This window comes from Marmota monax, unplaced genomic scaffold, assembly GCF_021218885.2.
Source record: "Marmota monax isolate L192 unplaced genomic scaffold, Marmota_monax_Labrador192_F-V1.1 WCK01_AAM20220418_F8-fsc00019, whole genome shotgun sequence".
Lineage (NCBI taxonomy): Eukaryota > Metazoa > Chordata > Mammalia > Rodentia > Sciuridae > Marmota > Marmota monax.
Genome location: NW_026695242.1, coordinates 19404979 through 19420999, shown reverse-complemented (window position 1 = coordinate 19420999; position 16021 = coordinate 19404979).

Genomic DNA, 16021 nt, shown 5'->3' with positions numbered 1-16021 from the left:
AATTGTAGTTTTATATTTCTCTGATTTTATCACAGCAAGGGATAGAATGTAGGGCCTCCTGCATGCTGGACATGCTGGCCAAGTATTCTACTACTGAGCTTGCCCCCAGACTCAGTTCTGGGGGTTTTGTTTGTTTGTTGGAACCAGGGATTGAACCCAGGGATGCTTAACCACTGAGCTACATCCCTAGCCCTTTTTATATTTTATTTAAAGAGAGTATCACTAAGTTGCTTAGGGCCTAGCTAAGTTGCTAAGGATGGCTTTGAACTCAGGATCCTCCTGCCTCAGCCTCGCAAACTACTGAGATTACAGACATGTGCCACTGTCTCTGGCCCAGTTCTGTATTTTTTAAGATGGAGAGACTAGGAATATTAATTTTCCTTTCAAATTAAAAGAAGTTCTTGTTTGTGAAGCTATTTATTTATGTCATGTCTATTTATTAGTAGTTAGTTTGAGCTAGATGATTTAAAATTTGAGTTCTGCAGTAGAATCATCAGTCCCAATAAGTTGTTTTCAGGTGCAGTCATGAAAATATGACATTTACTTTAGCCATGGCTTAATGTATAATGCTTTAGTATATTCAGATGATTGACATTACTGCTTATCTTCTTAGTTTATATAAATCTTTTATATGGCTATTAACATAAGGCACTCTGAATTTTCAAAAAATTCAATTTTATCCCTGTATAAGCTGATTTTTCAAAAAGTTTTTTTTTTTTTATTTGAAGCAGATTAGTCATAATTTAATAGCCGTAAAATGTAATGTGTATCATTTGTGAAAGTCCTTGTCTAGTTGTTTTTTTCCTCCATGCTGGGGATTGAACCTGGGGCCCCTTTGCCTAGGAGGCACACACTCTACCACTGAGCAACACCCACAATTCTCTTATTATTTACAATGCTTGGCTCTTTTTGTTCTGACAATTGCATTTTATAAATGAGGCAGCAGGTGAAGATTCATCTAATTTCACTTGTAAAAATCACCATGTATAAGTAACTAGTCATTTCTGCACTTTTTTCATAGTGGTGTCTCTGAACTCTTAAACTTTGGACTTGATACGCTTTCATCAGTTTTTTTTTTTTATAGTGTAGTGATAGTTGAAAATTTATAAACAACTGATGTTTCAATTGTAGAATTTTGTAATACAATACTGTCTTGATGACAGTCAAATAGGTGTTATATCACTTATTTTTATTTTATTACAATTGAAATTTTGCTCCTATTCTGTTATATAAGAATGTGGTTTTTAAATTGTAAAAGAATTGAATTAATAGGAAGAGAGAAAATTCACCTAAAAGAATTAGTATTGGGGGCATTTTTTATAATAAAACATTTGTTTAAAAACTAATTTTAGTACTCTCTTAGATATGACTGTTTTGAAGGGTGAGATGTGCCTTTCTTACCTCATGAGGAAGTTGCTTTTATTATACTTACTGACGTGTAAGATCTGAAATATGCTTTCCCATATGAATTACTTGATGAGAAAAGCTATTAAGATCTCTCTCAGGCTGGGAGTGTTGCTCATAGGTAGAACATGTAGCTTGGCATGAGTAGGCCCTGTGTTCAATTTCCAGCATCAAAAAGAAAAAGATCTCTTTAGTGCAAAAGATCACAATGAGTTGTATGTGAAATATTTTAACATAAACTCCTAATACACTTGCGGGGGACAACTTGTGACACTATTTAACTTAGCCAGCTACATATTCGGCATATTAGTAGATGAATTTACAGGACTTGGCACATGGTCATCCTCAGCTAAGATTTATTATAATATTGCAAGTATACACGGCTGGGTCACTGAGGGGAAAAGAGATCCAGTCTGGATTCATTCATGTGCAGACTACCTGTGCTCTTCCTGAAGGGGCCACACAAGAACACACTTCCAGCAGAGTGTTTCTGCCTGGGGAAACCAGTTTGAAATTCAAGTCTATGGTTTTTATTGCAAGCTAATCATGTAGGCACCCTTTGTCCTTCAAAATTCTAGTGCCCCAGGTGTTCACCATAAATCATGTTGTTTGTTTAAAAATATAGTTGAGCTAGCAGAGCAGACATAACCTTAATACTTAGGAAAAGGTTAAAAAGCCAAGTTCCTAGAGGTCAGCCAAAGGTAAACCTTATAAATAGGCACTTCTAAAAATCCGGCCCATATAATTTGAGGAAGATAATTCTTTCCCCTTTTGATTTTAGGACCCTTGTTGAAACCATAGAGTTTTATTTCTTGGCCCTAATTTATCCCACCAATCAGCTTAAGCCAGTAAGTATTACACAATTTTGATTACGGTAGCCTTGTAGAAACTTTGTAGATGAGGAAGTGTGGATCTTCTAACTTAGTTCTTTATTTTGACTCTTCAGTTCCCCTGCAATTACAAATGCATTTTAGAATCAGTTTTCCCACTTCTCCTGCTAAGATTTTAATTGGAATTGTAATGAATCAATTTTAGTAAATTAGAATTTTTTGTTCTGATTATCTAATTATGAATGGCAAACCACCTCAAACTAAGTTTTGTAAAGGAGCAACAATTTTATTATATTCATGAATTTTGTGGGGTGGTCAGAAATTGGAATGGAGCATAATAGCAATTGCTTGTCTATTCCATGGTACTTAGGGTCTCAGCTAGGGGGTAACTCCAATGGCTGGGTCATTCTCCTTTCATCTGCTTGTACCTGGGTAGGTTTGGACTACTGAAGCAAATGGGCTACTAATGGCCTTTCTACATGACCTGAGCATCTTCCAACATGGTAGGCACCTCAGTTCCAAGAAGGAGTATCTAGAGATCAAGGGTTCTTAGAAAATGAGGAGTAAGGGGCTGGGGATGTGGCTCAAGTGGTAGCGTGCTCGCCTGGCATGCCTGAGGCCCGGAGTTCGATCCTCAGCACCACATACAAACAAAGATGTGTCCACTGAAAACTAAAATAAATAAATAACTCTCTCTCTCTAAGAATAAATAAATAAAAATAAAAGGCATTTATTTAAAAAAAAAGAAAATGAGGAGTAAGCTGCATGACCTTTTAAGATCTAGCTTTTGAAGACATAGTGTCACTTGTACTGCAGTTTATTGGTTGAAGTAGTCAAGCTCACTCAAATGGAAAGAAAGGGGAGACAAACCCACCTTTCCATAGAACAGAATTTAGGGTCACCACCACAATCTGTTGAATTATTCCATGAGAATACATTACTCCATGAGAATACATCACTCAGTGTACTTAGATCATATTTAATTTTTAATTATCTGTTTTGTAAGCATTAATTGTTCTATTATTGTATAGAGTTCCTGTGCATTTTTCATTGGACTCATTCCTAGGTATTGAAAACTCTTATGAAAGTCACTTCATTTCACTTCACTTGTGTGTTCTTGATACATAGAAAAACAATTTATAATATCCAACTTGTATGCTGCAACCTTGTCAAATTCACTTTTTAAAAGTTTGTAGCATTTTAAAGTTTTCTACACTTATAATAATTTTACCTACAAGTAGTGATGATTTTATTTTTTTCATTTCCAATCTATATGCCACGTTTCTTAATTGCCAAGGGAGAATTTTTATTATTTCAAACTAAGTATGATATTTCCTTCATAGTAAAGAAGTTCTTTTCTATTCTGAGATCATTAAGCCTGTCTGTCAATGTTGAGTTGCAAGGTGAATTTAATGCTTTTTCTTCATCAGTATTTTTTTGGTTGGGGGGTGGGTACTGGGGATTGAACCCAGGGGCACAAAACCACTGAGCCACGTCTCCAGCCTTTTTAATATTTTATTTAGAGACAGAGTCTCACTGAGTTGCTTAGGGCCTTGCTAAGTTGCTGAGGCTGGCTTTAACTTGTAATCCTCCTGCCTTAGTCCCTGAGCTGCTGGGAGTATTGAGTTGCACCACTATGCCCAGCCTCTTCATTGGTATTATTGTGATTTTTATCTTTTTCCTCAGTTAATGTAGTACAAGTAACATTAACTTATGATATTCACTTATTAAATTACCCTTGCATTTCTGGATAAAATCCATTGAGATGTACAATTCTCTTTACAAATCACTGGGTTCTATTTTGTTAATATTTTGTTGAGGATTTTTGCATGTATGTTCACAAGAAAAGTAGGTCCATAATTTCCTTTCTTGAAAGCTTTGCCAAGTTTGATACCTCAAGTTACAGTAGCTTAATAAAAAGAATTGGGAAACATTTCCTTTTTATTCTCTGTCAAACTACATATAAGATTTGTGTTATTCCTTAAATATCTTGAAGACTATTCTGAAGCCATTTCTTTCTAGAGTTGTTGTTTGTTTTTTGCTTAAAATTTTAGGAAATTTTGGATAAATCTCTTAAGATATGTCTTTTATTGGTCACTCTCAGTTTTGTGTTTTTCAGGAAATTTGTGCAATTTTTCTAAATTGTCTATCTACTTGGCATAGAGTTGTTCATATTATTCTCATGTTTTATGTTAATAAGTGTCTTCTGTCATCTACTTACACTTTTAAAATTCTTGTTTTCTTGATTTGTCTTGTTAGGGGATTATCAATATTATTCATTTTTCAAAGACTTAGTGGCTTTTAAAATTTCTCTTATGCATTTGTTTTCCATTTCATTGATTTTATTTTTTTATGTTTTCTTTAGTTTTGATTTTATTTTTTCTACCTTCTTGAGATTAAAACCTAATTGATACCCTTTCTTGTTTTCTAATATATGCATTTAAGGTGATGTATTTCCCCTAAACACCAATTTAATATATCCTGCAAATTTTGAAATATTTTTATTATAATTCAATTAAAATATGTTTTAATTCCTGCTTTGAATTTGTCATTTACATAGGAGTTATATAGAGAGATGTATTGCTTAACTTCTAGACAATTTGGTTTTATTTTGCTTTTTTAAAAAAGTTATATTTTTGTTATTGAGTTCTGGATTAATTTTTTATAGCCAGAAGATAATCTGAATAATTTCAATTTTTCAAAATTGTTGAAGCCTGCTTTATGACCCAGCATATGAAAATTTTTATAAAGCACTCCATTTGCAGTTGAAAGGAATCTAAATTCTGTTATTAAGTGCAGTGTTTACATAATTAGATCATTTGTTCATTGTGTTTACAATTTTTCTTTGTTTGTTCTCATGGCCATTATAGATATGTTAAAGTTTCCCTTTTTGATTGTGAAATTGTCTGTTTTATTTTTTTCTTTATACATTTTGAACTTATTAGTTATTCACACCCTCATGAAATTGTGATGTCACATTAAGAAATGTCTTTTGCAGCCATGCACAGTGGCACAAAACTGTAATCCCAGCTACTCAAGAGACTGGAGCAGGAGAATTCAAGTTTGAGGCCAGCTTGAGCAATTTAGCAAGACCCTGTCATAAAATAAAAAGGGTTTGGGATGCAACTCAGTGGTAGACTGCTTCCCTAGCCTTTGAGCCCCTGGGCTCAATCTCCAATACCAGATGAAAAGGCCTCTCTTTACCTAAACAAATGGTTTTGCCTTAAAGTCTAATATTAGTGGTTGCTTGGCTAGTATTTGCGATGTATCTCTTTTTCTACTCTTTAACTTTGGAACTTTCTGTGACTTTTTAAAAATTGTATTTCCATACTTATTATATAGTTGAATTTTATCTAGACATCTTTTTTTTCTTTTTTTTAAATGTGATACTGGGGATTGAACTCAGGGTCCTCTAAAGGCTGAGCTATATCCTCACATCATTTTGTTTTTTATTTTGAGGCAGGCTTCCCTCAAACTTGTGATCCTTCTGTCAAAGCCTCCCAAATAGTTGAGATTACAAGCTTTTAATTGGAATATTTTATCCTTTTGCATTTAAGGGAATCATTGATTAAATTGAATTTATACCACCAATATTGCTCTTGTTTTTCTTTTAAGCTATATTTTGTTTTTTCTTCCATTCTTGCCTTTTGCATTTATTTTTATCATAGTACAATTTTACCACTCTGATAACCTGTGAAGCAGTCTTTTTAATCTGTGTGTATATGTAGGAATAGGGATATAGCTTAGTGGTAGAGCACTTACCTGCCATGCCTGAAGCCCTGGGTTTGATCCCAGTGCCATAAGAAAGAAAAACAAAATTGATCTTTGATTTGTTTAATACAAAGTATTACTTTTGTATCATTTTCCCCAGAATATGAGAGCCTTAGAATATTTGGGTTTCTATTATCCACCCCCATTGCATTGTTATTATCATGTATTTTAATTCTACATAAGTGTAAAACAAGACACTTATGTTTTGTCTGTCATGTCATTAATATTTGCTTCCTTATTTTCTTTTTCCTGCACTCTTCTTCATTGCTTTCCTGTTTCCATCTGGGATCATTTGCTTTCTGACTAAAGAATTCCTTTTGGTATTTCTTTTAGTGCATATTTCCTGGTTTGATTTTGTTTTCTGAAAACGATTCTATTTTCCTTTTTTATTATAGGGCATTTTCACTGGGAAGATATTTTAGATTGGTATTTCTTTCAGCAAATTCAACATATTGTCCTTTTAATGTTCTGAATTCCATAACTTGTTGAGGAATCAGATTTTGGTCTTATTTTTGCTGCTTTAAAAGTAAAATGTTCGTTTTCACTACTTTTAATATCATTCCTTTTTTATTTTCAGTGGTTTTATAATGATGTTACAAGGTACAGTTTTCCTTTTATTTTATTCAAGAATATCTTGAATCCATAGTTTGATAAATTTTCATCAGGCTTAGGAAATCCCAGCTATTATTTCATCAAATATCACTCTAGCCCCATTCTATTTCTTCCCTTTAGGACCCCAGTACAAAATATATTAGACTGTTAGACTATATCACATGTGCTTCCAAAACTGTTTTGTGCTGTCCTTTTCCCCACTCTATGTGCTTCAGTTTGGAAATTTTTTAATTGAACTATTCTCTAGTTTGTTAATCCTCTCTTCAGCTTTGTTCATTATGCTCCATCCACTCAATTTCAGATATTATAATTACCTACAGATGTATTTTTCAGTTCTAGAATTACCATTTGATTTTTTGCATATTTCAGCTTTTTGATGAGTTCCTAAATTGTTTCATGTATTATTAGTTAAAGTCTTTGCAAACTTCAGTATCTAAATTACCTGTGTCCTTGCTTTTATTGAATGCCAGACATTGTGTATAAAAACTATGGAAATTTCAGATGGTGTTATGTTCCACAAGAGAGTCCTCAGCTTTGGCTCTGCTAGTCAAATAGTGAGAAGAAGATGATCATCTTAATGCATTCCGGTACTTTTCACAGGTGAGGCAGGCTTGCAGTTGAATCAGACTCAAGCTGGGCCTGGTTTACCTTTGTTCATAGTGCATAGCCCTTTAGGTCTATCTTTGTTTCCTCAGCACATAAAGACTGCAAGATATTCCACTCTGCTTTTCAGTTGTTTTAATTCAGAGTTTTAGCGTTTTGCTCTTTTGCGATTGGGACTTACACAAACATCTGGAGAAAGGACAACAGCTATGTATCTATAGCCTTTCAGATCGGCAACTTCATTACATTTGCTCTATGTAACCACTAAAGTGCTACCTATTTTTCTGTCATGAAGGGGAGTCTTGGGTAAGGGATTAAGCCTGAATTCTTAGCCTTCCAGCCACCTTGAATTTAACAAGTGCCCAAAGAAAAGATGGTAAATCATCAGGGTCAGTTTACCACTGTTAAAAAATGACAATTCATGAGGCTGGCATTGTGGCTCAGCTAGGGCTGTGGTAGAGCACTTGCCTAGCACGTGTGAGGTGCTGGGTTCGATCCTTGGTAACACATAAAAAATAAAAACAAAAATAAAGCTATTGTGTCCAACTAAACCAAATATATATATATAACAACAATTCTAGTTTCACAGTTCCTAACTGGATGTTAATTTGCCATTCTAGAATTGGGCAGCCCTCAGAATAAGGAAAGGTTCAGAGCAGTCCTGTTGGTTGGATACATTTCTGGACAGAAAACAGACATGAGCTATAGAAAAAAGGAAATGAAGCACAGACAGCCCAACTGATTACAGTTCTGTGTTTGCCTTATTTGAACACTATTTAAACTTTTGGCTGTCTGAGATTTGAAGTTAGCTAAACTGGGTATATTTGTTTAAAATCTTTAAACAAAGAGTATACACCTAGTTTAGGTTTTTTCAGTTAGTTTTTACCCTAAGTTTGATTGTAATTCCTTACAAAAAGGACCCCAGTTCCTTAAATCTCAGTATTGTCACTCCACTCCAGCATTGTTCAATCAACAAAAAACACCTCTATTTCTCAGACCCCCAGCAGTGGGCCTCTGCTGGTCTAAGCCTAAATTCTCAGCTGATAGCCAGTATTCCAGGAGAAAAATGACTACAGATATTCAGAGCTCAACCTCTGAGAGTCTCAAGCTTTCTGCAGCTTGCTCAGACCTTTTCAATTACATTTTTTTTTCTTGTATCCAGCTCTTCATATTCTCAGTAGACCCATCTATCTGGAAGCAGAAATCCCTACCTCTTCATTTATTGATGGTCACTATTATAACCTCTGTCTTTCCCCTACCTACCCTTGAGATCCCCTCATATCCTTGGGTCCTCTGAAGTGCCAAATTATGCTACTTAACCCAAAATTTCTTCTTGTGTAGCATCAGCTTTAAAATTTTTCAAATCAGTGGTTTTGCAGAAGAATTGGGGGGAGGGGAGATGGAAGAGTATGATAGTTTAGAATTGGACCTTCAATCAATGAAAAAAAAATTTTTTTTTTTTTTTAAGGTACTATGGATTGAACCCAGGGGCACTGTATCCTAACTCCCCATTTGACTTTTAATTTTTTATTTTAAAGAATTTACTAAATTGTTGAGGCTGGTACTCAGCCTCCTGAATTACTGGAATTACAGGCATGTTGCCAATGCAGCCAGCAGTAAATTTTGTTTTTATCTGTTTTATATATCAATCAGGGTCCTTTCCCTGAGTTCTCAGGTTCTCTCTCCTCGTTTAAAACCCAACAGAATGACAATACTCAGTACTTAATCCTCATCATGATTTGACTTGGCTTGCATCTCTAGATTCATCTGCTATTCCCAGCCTCCCAGATTTCTTGTAATTTTCATTGGTTCCCAGTCTTTCCCCAGCTTAGAGTGGTGCTTCTCATACTCTGGCTCCAAACTATTCATTCTGCCTAAAATACCCTCTTCTTCTATCTTTAAATCTAATTTCATGTCACTCCCTCTTTTTTTACCTTTTGAGGAAATAAGCAGTTTGCATCAGTGTTACCATGGTACTCTGTGTGCATCTTTATGATTGCCCTTGGCACACTGCTCCATCATTTTCATTAAACTGTGAGATCCGTGGTGTTCTTTTTTAGTTTCAACTCCCTGAGACATAGAACAAGATCTAACACACAAGTACTCAAATATTTATTGAATAAATAAGCAAATGAACTAGACCTTGGGAGATACTTGGGATTTTAATTGGCATATTTAAGTGGGGAAGGCATTAATGAAAATAGATGAAACCAAACAAAGATAAAGTAGAAATAAGTGAGACAAACATTAGCAGGTTTGTGTGCAATTAATTAGAGAAAAGATTAGGTGAAGACAGATCCATAGGATGTGAAACCTTGATTTGATTGCCTGTATGAAGTCAGTGTAAGTTTTTAAACAGCAAAGTGATATAATGAAAGCATTTGCTTAAGAATGTTTACTTACCAGAGTGTGTAGTTGGAATAGTCCATCAAGTTAGAATTTTTACTTCCTAGCTTCCGTGTGCTTCACTGGACAGTAGAACCCTGTTGTACTTAGAAATGTCTTTGGAGTGAGAAGCATGGCACTATGTCAGTTCAGATTCTCCCCACTCTTTCCTGAATTAGAGCAGCAGCTTCCTTTCTGATCTCCTTTGCAGTCTCCTCTCTTTCATCACTGTGTTCTTACCAAAGAGATTTTCTGAAAACAAGTTTAATTATGCCTCTAACCTGCCTAAGATGTTCTGCTATCTTTGCTACCAAACTCAGCATATTATGCACAGACCTTCACAAGCTACTACCACCCAACCTCTTTATGTTTGTTTCAGACCACTCCTTGCTACATATATTTTGTTTTCTTAAGTACACCATGCCCTTCTGTGTATCTGACTTGCACATACTGTTTCCCTTTTCTGGAAAGCACCTCCACTTTGCTCCACTTAAATAAACAGTTCAAATGGCACGTACTCCATGAAGCCATCCCCTAATCTCCCAGGCAGATTTAAACAGATGGATCATGCCTTAGTCATCTTTGTATTTTTAGAACTTATCACAGTATCTAATATAGTACTGGCCTCTGCTAGGAACCAAGTTTGAAAAAATTACAAAAAGGTGACTATTACTATTTTATTTTTTTAAAAATGAAAACAATACAAATATATATATATATATATATATATATATATATATATATATATATATAATGATTACCAGCAATACTGGTATAATCACCATTAAACCAAATTTTATATTATTCTGAACTTTTTTACACATGCATACCCATGCAATATGATATGTATAGTATTTTTGTTTGTTTCTTCTGCAGTACTGGAGATTGAACCTATGGTCCTTATACTACTGAGTTATATCCCCAGTCCTTTTTTCATTTTTTATTTTTTTTTGAGACAGGGTCAGAGTTGCCCAGACTGGCCTTGAACTTGTGATCCTCCTGCCTCAGACTCTTGAGTAGCTGGAATTATAGGCATGAGCCACAACACTGATTTTGTGTAGTGTTATTGTTTTGTTTTGTTTGAGGCTTGCTAAGTATTTTTGGATAACTGGATGAATGTGTAAATAAAAGAAATTAAGATGCTATATTAATAATTCACTCAGTTAAAGAAGTCAAGAAAGAGTACTTATGGGAATAGAAATGAAATAATAGGATGTGAGCAAGTGTTATAAACAAACCCACAATTTTATGACTGATTTGGCTCTGTTGTACCTACATAGAATAAAAGATAATGTAAAAGCTATAAGCTGTGGATTTGGTGATGAAAATTTTGTTTACAAGACAGAAGATATTCTTCTCATATATACATAAATATATATGTAATATGTAAATGCCAGTTTTTATAGCCACAAAATAGAAATAATACCACCTTGTAGGATTTATGAAAGGTTTAGAAATAATGTATGTAGAATGCTTAGGACATAGTTTAGCAACGAATTATAATTATTGTGTGTATGAACTAGGTGCTTCAGCAATATGAAAGTAGACACAATTTATATTGTCTTATTAGTAGCATTATTCTGTCAACATAACCATGGATTTCTTCCAATCTTTAAGTCAACTTTCAGGAATATCTGGTAATATGAATTAAGGTTTTACGAATTTGCATAAAATTATAGCTGTCCTTTTTGCTTGTCTTACCTCAGCTTTAAAATAGAAAAGCTATATTTATTCCTCATAATGCTGCTACAGCAATAGCTAAAAATAATTCTGATATGCAGACTTGTTTCAATTGAAATAATTCATAAAATAACTTGAATAGCTGCAAACTATTACTATGCAAAATATTTTTCTTCTGATTTCTCTCTCCCTTCTTTCCTTTTCTATAATAATTTTAAAGGCAAACTCCAATGATGTGAAAACAGACCCTAAATAAATGAAAATGTTTAGAAAGAAAAAAATTATACATGTAGTTGTTATACATATAATTTATTAAACTCTTGATTTACAGAAAAGGTAATCTAAGAGATATGTAAGCAAATTGTAAATTTTTTCTCATATTGTTGTAATGGATTGTTATTTATTTATTTATTTATTATGGTGCCAGGGATTGAACCCAAGAATTCACACATACTAGGCAAGCACTTTACCACTGAGCTACATCCCCAGCTCTGTAAAGGATTGTTATACTTCTGTAATTTGTGTCTATACTTTGTTCCCTGGCTGGAGTGACTTCTTTGGAATAGTAATATGTTATCGTTGTGTGCCACTTCCAGTTTCTATCAAGGTGCTATATTGTTGTTGATGAATAAATTATCTATGAATGCAGTGTTTCTGGTGTTATCTTACTTCCAGAAATATATTTTGCTTTTAAGTTCAAAATCACATCTGTTTTCTGTGCTTGACCTGTGGGGGATTGCTTCTATTGGAGCTAAGTTAAAAATCCCTTATAATTTAAAAGCAATACTGCTTTCTCTTTAAGAATATTTTCCCTTCATTTTAGGTATATTCACATATCTAAGTCCATTATTTAGCGGGGAATTATCCAGGCCTCTAGTCACTGCTTCTATTATTGGTTCTGCCTTCTGCTTTACCAAAGTACAAGTATCAACAAAGATCATTACTTTCATATGTATATTCCAAAATTGTACATGGTTCCCATATCTTCATATAACTGTCCATTCTTTTGGCAAATGATATTTCTAACAGGAAGTTATTATTTTCTGTGGGGCCAAATTTGTACAAAAATAATGTATGCAGATGCTCATTTTTTTCATAGATTCTATTTACCTACCTACCTGCCTACCTATCAAGATTGTAATCTTGCCATCTGTCTGTCCATCCATATATCATGCTTACTAGTGTTATGTGCTAGAGGCCATCATATATATGCCATCAAATAGCTTGCCATTTACTGAGGGAGAAAAATGCAAATATAGAAGTGATTAGAAACAAGAGTGGTATATAGTTAAGTCACAATAAGTGATATGAGCTCACAACTCTAGAAGATCTGAGGATTACTTGGGGCTGGAGTGGTATGGCTTGTTGACTGAGTCTGAAGAATGATCTGATATAATTGAAATGCACAGGACAATGAATTGGAAGACCAGTTTTTCACCTACACAACTCATTGTTAGAACTATATCCCTTGGGCCTTCTGAACTTCGTTTTTCTCATCTGGTACTTGGGAACAATGATCAGATAACTTTGTCTTTTTCACTGATTTATAAATCATACAATCAAAATTATATAAAGATGTTCTGAAAATATTAAAGTATGATTCCAGCTTGAGGGTGTGTTATTTCAATTTCTCATCTACCACAGTGTTTGTGATATAAATTACTAATTTAAGAAAAGTTACAAGATATATTAGAAGAGGAGCTGAGGATATAGCTCAGGAGCACAGTGCTTCTCCAGTGCACACAAGGCCCTGGGTTCCATTTTAGCAATGACACAGATTTGACTTTTGTTGGAAGATAATTAATATCTATAAATTTGAGGGTAACTTTAATTGTTCTGAAACTATGAGGATAAAAATAGCCATTCTTTATTTGTTGAGCCATTGCTACATCCTAGGGACTCTGTTAAGAAATTTTTGCCCAGTATATAATTTAATCTTCACAACAATCTTAAGAGTCAAACATTATTATTCCCATTTAATAGAGGGGGAATCTCTGGGTGAGAGATTGTTATTGTCAAAGTTATACATCTAGTAAGTATAAGAGCAGGATTTGAACCTAGACCTGTCTTACTTTTAAGCTTGTATTTTGATTGAGTGATTTCCATTACTCTGGCATATCACAAAAAGCAATGGTAAACTCAGAGCTAAAAGAAATGGTTTGATGTGTCTACTAAATAGAAGAAATAAGTGTTTAAATCATAAATTATTTCAAGAAAAGGCAAAGTGGGGATAAAGCTATGGAGGAAACAGAAAGGCTAGTTCATAGAGGACCTGTATGCTGCATATGAGAATTGGACTTGATTCTGTCGGCAGTCAGGTGCCACTGAAGGTTTCAAGATCAGAAATAGGATCATAGCCTGCCTGACATCTAGTTGGTGCTCAATACATATGAAATGAATACACGAATGTGTTTACCTTTTACAATGATTGCCCCTATAACTGTGGTATATGGTTTGGAGGCATGTAAAACCGAAGGTTGGAAGATTACTGTCGAAGTTTGAGAAAAGATGGCAGAGTATGAACCAATGACAGGAGGCAACTGTATAGGCTTGAAGACCTAATTATTCTCATTTCTTCTCGACTTTAGATTCAGTGACTTCTAGTTGATAGTTTTAAGTCACCCTTGGTGACTAAAAGGATAAATAAGGTAGATGGAGCAATACTCATACTCGATTAATGGGAGAAGAGTGTCAGTGGGGAGATTTTAAAATGTTTTATCAAGTTATTGACTTGGATGATTGAATAGGAAACTGGCACCTTTTACTAAGAGAAAGAGTTCAAGACAGGAAGAGTGAATTTTGTTCAGGGAATGTTGAAATGGGTACCTATCAGAAACAATGGTGAAGATGTCCAGAAGACAGTGGACATATCGATATGAAACTGAAAGGCAAGGTCTGGATTCAATATAAAATATGGGAGACCAATGGATATAACTGACAGTTGCAATCTAACTGCCTCAGGCTCTGGACCACTGGGATTACAGGTGTGCACTACTATGCACAAAGAACAAAGTAAAGGACAGAACTCTGTAAAAGGGCTGCTAAGTCTTTGTTTTATAAAGCAAATGTAAACAAAACCGTGTGTCCTTTTGTTGGAGGGCAGTTTAAGTAGGTACAGTTATGGTTCTTTGTAAATTTCACACTTAAAATTATCACTGCATTGTAATGATTGGTGTCTGATGAAAACAAAGGTGATCAATTTGCTTTATAAGAACTTTGCAGCAAATTTTTCAAAATGACACTTGAAAACAAAAATATTTTTTAGTTATCCAAGAGAAGTTTAACTTTATATCAAACAGCTGATAGAATGAAAACATTCTAGAAAAATAGAAAGGAAATATTTTAGCAATCATTTTGAATGTAAGTATAAGGAATTCTATCTCACTTTCTTCTTAGAACACTGTGCTGTCTACTTCTTTGCCTTTGCAACTAAACTTTTTGGGGAAGTTTTGTGTCTTTTGACTGTTTGGGGCCTTATACATACTATAAACTCAGAAGAAGAAAACAAGAACAACAAAAAACGGACCAAAATCAAAACAAAACTTGTTGCTTCTATGACAGAAGGGGAGGTTTGAATAGATGACCTGGAAGATCCCTTTCAACCCTGAGAGTTTATGAAAAGGGAAGTGGTGATAATTGTTTACCACTTAAAAGAAGAAGTGGGCTTAGTCTTCTGTAGCTCCAAAGTGCCAATGTTTTGAAGCAACAGGAAGGCAATACTCCACTCAATATTACCGTAAGAATTTTTTTTTACACAACAACTATTCAATAGAACACAAGCTGTCTCAAGAAGTGTTTTATCTTTTAAATAACGGCATTTAAATGGTGGAAGGGCTCTTAGATATCTAGATTTTCCTTATCTTTCTCAGGTCATTTCGTATACAGGAAATGGTATTTGTACAACACAAACCAAAAATTGTACATCAATCACTATCTCAAGGTGTAATTGTCACACGTTCTCGGGGCTTTCGTTGGGAAAACTCACCTAGAGCCCATCTTCATTTGCAGAGGCAGAAAATAAATCTTGGCAAGGGAATACGATTTTCCCAGGACAAGACGTTGATGCATTAATGTTAATGCTGAAACTAGAAATGACATCTGTGAAAAAGTCTCCTCTGCTCAAATTAAGCAGGGCTAGAAGTCAAGACTGTGCAGCAGATGGAAGCCGAAATCCAGTTTGCATTAAATGTAGTCCCAAGACCACTGGCATTAGAACTTGTTAGACTTAGCGGAATTCGCTTAAAACGCAGATTCTAGAGCCCCCACAAAGACAGACTGACTTAAGCTTTGCAGCAAGTCTCGGGAATCTGCATTTATAGGTTTACTGATCCCCTAGTCTCCTGGAACCGTTTCTGGGCTTGAACCGAGGGGCACAGCAGCCAGAGCAACGCGTTGCACAGCTGTCGGGTACCCTCGCTGTAAGACTGTCTGTTACGTACAGCCAGCCCCTAGGCCGTCACTGTCCGAGGCTTGCTGTTGCTTGTTAGGGGCGAGGCCACCGCTGTCCCTCCGCCAACTCCCAGGCCCCGCATTGCAACCAACTGCGGGGGGCGGCCCGGGGCAGCGGGGGCTCAGCAGCGCCCCCTCGAGGCCCCGGCCCTCCGCAGGCTGAGGTCCGCAGTTTCTCTTCACTGCCCCGACGCTCCTCCTCCTTCCCTTGGCCACGCCTACCGGGGGGACTCCCTCCGGCGCCGGCGCCAGATCAGCCGCGTCCCGCCCCCTAAGTCCCGACCGGA